This window comes from Trachurus japonicus, chromosome 24, assembly GCF_045865225.1.
Source record: "Trachurus japonicus isolate A0001 chromosome 24, Traja_1.0".
Lineage (NCBI taxonomy): Eukaryota > Metazoa > Chordata > Actinopteri > Carangiformes > Carangidae > Trachurus > Trachurus japonicus.
In genome coordinates, this window is record NC_140930.1 from 21326356 (window position 1) to 21333175 (window position 6820).

At 45.2% G+C, this 6820-nt stretch overlaps 1 pseudogene; it reads left to right on the forward strand.

Moving 5' to 3' along the window:
- Nucleotides 1-305: 305 nt before the first annotated feature.
- Nucleotides 306-1061, forward strand: LOC146961950 (gamma-crystallin M2 pseudogene; annotated as a pseudogene).
- Nucleotides 1062-6820: the final 5759 nt, after the last annotated feature.

Sequence of the window (6820 nt, forward strand, 5' to 3'; positions counted from 1 at the left end):
ATGCCTATCATGTGGTTAGAAGAGGTTGAGACAGTCTTTGTTAACCCTTTCAAAAGGGTTTTGTCTAAGTAAAACCACCTCTCTATGTTTTTTTTAGGGCAAACAGCTGTAAATGTTGAAAACCCTTAGTCCTCCATGGGCTTCTATGGTATGTTGCTGGGTCAGGCTGTTTTCACAAAGGGGCCCTCTGCTTTTCAGGTATAAAAAGGAAGGTCTCCAGCAGGCAGACAAGCAGTTCAGCTCCAGCAGCAGTACCACCAACAGCAGCAGCAGTAGGACACCTACAGCAACAACACCTGGCAAACATGTCTGGCATGAACATGATGGGAAAGATCACCTTCTACGAGGAGAGGAACTTCCAGGGCCGCTCCTATGAGTGCATGAGCGACTGCGCCGACATGTCCTCCTACCTGAACCGCTGCCACTCCTGCAGGGTGGAGAGGGGCTGCTTCATGGTCTACGACCGCACCAACTTCATGGGAAACCAGTACTTCATGAGGAGGGGCGAGTATGCTGACTACATGAGCATGATGGGCATGAGCGACTGCATCAGGTCCTGCCGTATGATCCCCATGTACAGAGGCTCCTACAGGATGAGGATCTACGAGAGAGACAACTTCATGGGCCAGATGCATGAGATGATGGAGGATTGCGACAACATCATGGACCGCTACAGAATGTCCAACTTCATGTCCTGCAATGTGATGGAGGGCCACTGGCTGATGTACGAGCAGCCCCATTACAGAGGAAGAATGTGGTACATGAGGCCTGGAGAGTACAGAAACTTCAGCAGCATGGGCATGAGCGGCATGAGGTTCATGAGCATGAGGCGCATCATGGATTCCTGCTACTAGATGACAACATGGTGGTGATGCAGCAATTCGTTACAAAGCAACTCATCTGCAGCAACATACACTGGATGCTGACTGCAGCAAATTGACGACAAAGATTGAAAACCACTGAACTGCACATACACATGTCTCTGACTGAGGTGTGGCTGTTGAAGAGAATGATGCCAGCCTCCTTAAGATCATACAAATAAAATCTACTTTGTTATAAAATAACATGTTGATGTTTGGACTTCTTCTCTTTTTCATTGTAATTATTTCCCAAGAGTCACCCTGCAACTAAGCTTTCATAACCTTATTTAATAGTCAATGATGGTAAGTAAAATTACCTTGGTTGTGAAACAGGCTCAAATGAAATTGGATATCAAAGTTCAACACCTTAATTATTATTATTAATAATAATAATAATAATAATAATAATAATAAACATTTTATTTATAGGCAGCTTTCAGGACTCTCAAGGTGACCTTACAATAAAACAATTAAAACAATTAAAAGTACAAATAGCAAAACAATAAAACAAACAATGAAGCAATAATAAAACAACAACAATAATAGACAAGAATAAAACAATAAGCAACAGTGAACAACGACAAAGAAATACAATATGTTAATGGGGCTAGACCAGTCTGAACAGGTGTGTTTTGAGATGTGACTTGAAGTTTGACAGTGTTGTTGAAGTTCGGATGTGCTGTGGGAGTGTGTTCCAGAGCCGAGGAGCAGCGCCGCTAAAAGATCTTAGTCCCATTGAGGCTAAGTGGGCAGAGGGGGTGAAGAGGAGTGAAGCAGAGGAGGTCCTGAGTTTGCGGGAAGGTGTGTAGGTACGGAGGAGTTTGGTGAGGTATGGAGGTGCAAGGTTATGGAGGGCCTTAAATGTGAGGAGCAGGATCTTGAAGTCAATGCGGAGGTGGACCAGAAGCCAGTGAAGCTGTTTGAGGACAGGAGTGATGTGCTGTGTGGATGGGGTTCTGGAAATGACACGTGCAGCTGAATTCTGGACTAATTGCAGTTTATTGAGGGATTTCTGTGGCAGACCATGCAGAAGTGCATTACAGTAATCGAGACGGGATGTGACAAGGGCGTTGACCAATATGGAAGTGCTATTAGGTGAGAGGGATGGGCGAAGGGGATTGATATTTCGGAGATGAAAGTATGCAGACCGGGTGATAGAAAGTGCTCTGAAAAATATAAAATAAAAATATGTGTAAAAAAAAGAAAAATATAGCCTACTGCTGGAAAGCACGCTGTGGTTTGTAATCGCGGTGCAGAAGAGTGAGTTTAGAGCTGATGAAAGGAGAGAAAAAAGAGGGTTGTGCCGCGGCGAAAATGCTCTCATTGATGAGAGTGGCAGCGATCAGCGATCAGCTGTTTTGTGTAGTGGAGGGGAACACACACGCGCGCTGTGCGCACACGCGCGATCCTCCTGTCAGATGTGGCTGCATCTCTCCAGGTCACTTGTGTGTGTGAGAAAAAAGCTGACTTGCTGGGGCAGACGTTGTTTGGTGTCATCCGCTGATAAATATCCGTCTTTTTCAGACTTTTTTCGGCGGAAAAAATATATTCGGGTCAATGTATAAAAAAAATAGGCTATATAAAAAAATGCATGTATCGTTGGGGGATTTATATTAAACACTCTACTGTTTAATTCCGTGTAAACGTTTACAAGTGTAGCCTACACTGACACACCCATCCCTCTGACCAAATCTGGATATAATATGATCTCCTCCTCTCCCCAAGTGTTGCCGCCGGTTGCCGCGGCTCCTCTTTCCTTTTTTTCTGTTTATTTACTTTTTTCGGCACGTGCAAATCTGACGTTATTTCCTATATTTGGTCTGATAGTTCGAACCTTCCAAAAAAATGCTTTCACACTACGCAGCAGCGGACCTTGGGCCAGGATAGTCCGGACCGAGACCACCTCCTGAGGCTGGACCAAAGACTCGGTCTTTAGTCCGGACCATGGTCCGAGGGAGCTTTCACACCTGTCAATTTGATCCGAACTATCTGGAAAGTCCGAAAGTCCGGACCAAACAAGGTAGGTGTGAAAGCCCCCTAAGAAAGTTGTGAGAAAACCAGGTTTTGACATCTTGCAAACAGTACAGGAGGGCGGTGGAGGAAGTGTAGAGCCAGGATTACAGGAAAGATAGAGCCGGGTGTCGTCTGCATAGCAATGAAAGTTGAGTCTGTGATTCCTGAAGATATTGCCAAGGGGGAGTAGGTAGATAATGAAGAGGAGGGGGCCAGGGACAGAGCCCTGTGGCACACCACAAGTGACTGGGGAAGGTTGGGATTGATAGTTCTTCAGCTGTACATACTGTGTGCGACCGGAGAGGTAGGAGGTGAACCAGGAAAGAGTGGTGTGAGTTAAACCAATGGAGATTAGGCGGTTGAGGAGGATGCTAGGGGAGATTGTGTCGAAAGCTGTGGTGAGATCAAGGAGGATGAGTATGGTGAGATGTCCAGAATCTGCTGCCATGAGAAGGTTGTTGGTGATTTTTGCCAGAGCTGTTTCAATGCTGTGATGAGGACGGAAACCAGATTGAAACTGTTCATAGAGGGTATTGTGTGTGAGATGGTTATGGACCTGTGCAGCAACCACTTTTTCCAGGATTTTGGACAGAAAGGGAAGGTTTGATATTGGTCGGAAGTTACTGAGGTCATTAGGGTCCAGTCCAGGTTTTTAGAGTATAGGAGTGATTATTGCTGTTTTAAGGGGGGCTGGAATGGAGCCACAGGAGAGGGAGGAGTGTATGGTGTCAGTAATCAATGCGCAAAGAGTTGGGAGACAGAGTTGAACCAGATTTGTAGGGAGAGGGTCGAGACTACAGGTGGATGACTTGGATTTCCCCCCGCTGGCCCGCACTCACATCACCTCCAACCCAAGCTGCTCAAGCACGGCCTCCGTTGATATAGAGGGACTATTTGTTTACCAACACGGCGGATGTGCGCATTAACCTGACTGCAGAAAGAACGGAGCCTTTTAAACACCAGCGGTGATGAGGCGCTGACAACAATATAGGTGGTTGTGTGTCCACACACCCGTACTGGTTTATGTGACTTAAGGTGACATTTCGGCGCAGGAGGGAGTGGGAGCATGGATGCGAGCCAGTCTCCTTCAACCATGCACGGAAAAGGGGAACGATAGGAAAGGTTTTTCTAATTTATTGAGAAACAATGCCCAGGTCAGCAATGCATGACAATAAACATGTGGTTCATTTGTCCCCTCAAGTTACATAAACCAACACAGCGTGGACACACACAACTCCGGTGACGCCGGTGACGTGTAGAAAAGCGAAAAAAGTGTTTCCATTACACTTTTGCGATACACGTTTGTATCGATACGTCTCAAAAACCACCTCAAGAGAGCGCAAAAACTTTTTTGCGATATTTGAGAGATTGTTTTTTCGAAATGTAGGTGTTTCCATTACCAGTTTTTAATTTCGATATTTAGGTTTTGCGCATTTCAAGGGGTAATGGAAACGCACCTTCTAATACGCCCGGGTCATGTTCGTCTGTGGAGGGATGACATGGACCACGGTCCGACTGGAGCTCCAGGCCGGGTCCAGCTCTGCTCCAGCAGCGGCAGGGGCGGCTGGGATCACCGCCCCCGGAGCCGCAGCTGGGGCGAGCTGGGGGGGGGGTCGAGCTGTGGGATTTCATCGGGCTGATGATGCTGGAAGTGATTTTGCCTCTGATTTTCACCAGATTTAACATTTTATCAAAATTTACCCAGCTGATCCATTTACATTACTACTGAAAAATTATCATCATCTGCAAGCAGCAGCTGTAAAATGAGAACCAGTCCCAGAAGCTCCAGGCCCGGAGAACCAGAGAGGGGGCCCTGCCAGAGCGCTCCCCAAGAATGGTGCATCGCCGCCCGGGTAAAATACGTGAGGGAGAGGGCTGGATGATTTGACGCTTTTTTCAAAACTCCGATCTAAAATATCAGATTATACCACTTTCCCTTGGTCGATTGAGGTCCAGTAAAAAGTATGATGGTCTTTTAACTCTCCTCTCCATGTGTGTATTATGATGTCATGTTTTTTTTTATAATAATTTTTTTTATTTTACATACTCATCGCTCATTATTAATAATACTGCACAACTGAAAGGTGAGTTTGAGGGTCCTGTGTGCATGTGGAGCAGAGGAAGAAGTGAGAGCTGTCTGATAAAGTTTGTGTTATGTTGTTGTATAGTTACGTTGGGTCGGACGCTACAATATCAATAAAAACATGTGCTTAACATAGACGTCGGACGCGAAATAGCCGCGGAGCGGAGCCAGTTTCCTTTAACAGATTGTGCCAGATGCGCCAGAGCGCGCACCTCTGTGCCAGGCTCGTGCTCTGCAGCGATTTGTTTATTCATCTTAACAGAGCGCGAGCGAGATTTAACACACACATTCACACAGGCGACACACACATACGGGCTACACATGATACACATACCCACACACACACACACATCTGAGGGGCCGAGGCGCCTGCCGAGCGGCACGGAGAAAAGCGCATCTGGTGGCGTGCCCTAGATAGTTAGATTTGACCGTCCTACTGGTTTTAGAAATTAATTCATATTTATGATTCATGCATGCTGGTATGCTTAAAGTCAGTGTTATTCTGATGGTCCTAATGTCTTTTTTTTCTAATTAAGACATCCATTTCATAATGCACCAAATTATTACATTTTTTTCATAAAAAAGTGTAACACCCGCAATATGTAATAAGTGATGTAAAATGTAACAACTTATTACAAAATGCGGCAAAGTTTATTACATATTGCGTTAAAGATATTTATTACAAAATGCGGCAGATTATTACAAAATGCGGCGTTATTACATAATGACGTGAAGATTTATTACATTATTACATAATGCGTCATTATTACATAATGCGGCGTTACAGGGTTTATTTCTCCATAACAACCGACCAACTATACATTATCCCGCTTAGAACACGGCCTACAACTAAATCATTCAATAATGTAACACAAAATAATGATAAAAAGAGATTTTATTCATGTAAAATTAGACCGTTGCTCGGGACGCCGCTCTGACCAGCGCAGCACAGAAAAGAGAAACTATGCAGGATATTTACTTTATGTTTCATTTTTACCGTCATTAAACAGCTTCGGACTAATAGTGATGTTAGATAAACGACTTGTAACCTGTTACAGGGAGAGTGGAGGCTCCTAAGTTATTTCCACATCGTGGCTGAAAAGTAAACTTGCATCAGAACTTCTGACCGTGTCACAGCTCCTCTCCTCTCTGTAGCTCCGCGACACAAACGCACCCCATAATCTCTTGTTTATGACAGGTACGACTACACACAATACATCGTAACGTGTATGGTAATCCATCGATCCACTGATTGATTATCAAAGGCTTCAAATGCACGAACGGGAGGAGGCTCAGCAAAACAGCGGCCGTGACTGGACATGCAGAGTCGGCCGTTGCTATGGAGTCCCTAGCAACGGTCCGCTCAGCGGTGGTCTATCGAGAAATAAACACCGCAGAATATTGGTGATTGACCAATCAGAATCGAGTATTCAAGAGAGCCGTGTTCTAAGGATTGATATTCTTGATGTTTCTGAATTTAATGCAGCGGGGAGGGGGTCATCCCTATGTTCCCACAGCCCTATGTTCCCTCAGCCCTATGTTCCCTCATTTCGAACTTTTGTTGTCACTGAAAATTAGGCCCTATGTTCCCTCAGCCCTTTGGTCCCACCATTGGTTAGGTTTAGGCAATGAAGAAAGGAGTTGGTTAAGTTTAGTATAAAGACCAGGTAGAGGCTAGACAGGCCAGATAGAGAGAGTCCAGATAGGTAGAGAGAGTCCAGAGGGAACATAGTGTGGCAATACGAGGGTGTACTTCTATTATGTTATATACTAAATTTGTCGCCAACAACGCCACCTTGGGTTAGGGCCCAAGGACCCATACTAAAGGTCAACTATCACCTATCAAAGGACACTCAGGTTCGTT